Source organism: Triticum dicoccoides, chromosome 1A (genome assembly GCF_002162155.2).
Source record: "Triticum dicoccoides isolate Atlit2015 ecotype Zavitan chromosome 1A, WEW_v2.0, whole genome shotgun sequence".
Lineage (NCBI taxonomy): Eukaryota > Viridiplantae > Streptophyta > Magnoliopsida > Poales > Poaceae > Triticum > Triticum dicoccoides.
This window is the reverse complement of record NC_041380.1, coordinates 51,422,412-51,423,629: the sequence shown is the minus strand read 5'-3', so window position 1 is coordinate 51,423,629 and position 1,218 is coordinate 51,422,412. Positions and strand designations below refer to the sequence as shown.

Here is a 1,218-nt window from a genome sequence, read left to right as displayed (position 1 = left end):
GGACATGCAGTTGCAGTCGGATGCCGCACTTGTAGCTATGGGAATGTTGCCTGGCTTGCAACAGGCCCGCCCCTCTACCAGCGCCCTCTTCGACAGAACAAAAACCTCCAATTGCAGCCGGGCTAGAAGACATGGAGTTGCGGTTGGGTGCGACACTTGCAGTTGCATTCCTAGTGTCGGACTTGCAACTGACCCTACTGGTCTCTACTCGAACTACAAACAAAGTTAAAAAAAACTCAAACTAGAAACAAAGTCTAGTTGGCCGGTGACAAATATTTTTGAGAAGGAAAAAAGATAAGTTACACGCCAATGACATACATACAATTCTGTATGGCCTATGTGCATGAAACGGTGTGTGGTCGATGGGCGTGTCGGCGATAATATTTTTGGAAAAAAGAAGTTGCATACAGACACTGACAATAAAACATGTAATTGCATGTGAATCAATGTACATGCAATTGCATGCCATCGATATATGTGTAAACAAGTGACAATATTTTTTAAAAATAATAATAGCAATAGAAAATAAATAAAAAACAAAAAACAAAAAGAAAATGGGAACAAACCAAAGCGAACAGCCCGATTAATCGCTCCTGTCCCGAGGCAATACGAGCACTAAGAAAAAACTCAGCCTAGAAGAAAGCCCAAAAAAACAAACAAAGGAAAAGCCACACCACCCCTCACGGCCAGCCCGTGGGGCATCTCTGTCCAAGCTGGCTTTATACTTGTCTCCTTTCCCGAATTTTCTTGTCCATTCGTTTTACTCCACCCGCTGCTTGAGTCGATGCCTCTCCTTCTTCGCCTCTGTCTCTCTCATGCGTGTCTATATCTTTCTCGGTCTTTCGACAACTGCAATTGATCCATCCGCCGTTTGTAAGAGTGACCGCTGCTGCAAACCTGCTGCCATCAAGCGACCAACGCAACATCGCTCATGTTACGAGCGATGCTTCAGCAACATGGCTGGTGCTCCGAGCTCGCCTAGTCGCAACATCTCCCATGTTGTGGACGCTACTTCGGCAACATGACTGGTGCTGTGAGCTCGCTGGATTCGCCTATGTCGTGGCCACTGCTTCTCTGGTGCCGTGGCATGCGGCAACATGGCCGGTGCTTCCAGAGCATGCTAGTTGCTGCAGCCGCTGCTTCAACATCATGGCCGGTGCTGTCTGGCGCCGGTGCTTCGAGCTCGTCGGGTCGCAACATCTCCCATGTTGTGGACGC

General features: G+C 48.1%; 1 protein-coding gene across 1 annotated transcript in view; it reads left to right on the top strand.

Moving 5' to 3' along the window:
• The window catches only part of LOC119351003, a 5,641-nt gene that overhangs the window by 1,414 nt on the left and 3,009 nt on the right, over positions 1-1,218 (top strand). The gene's annotated exons all lie outside the window — the stretch shown is intronic.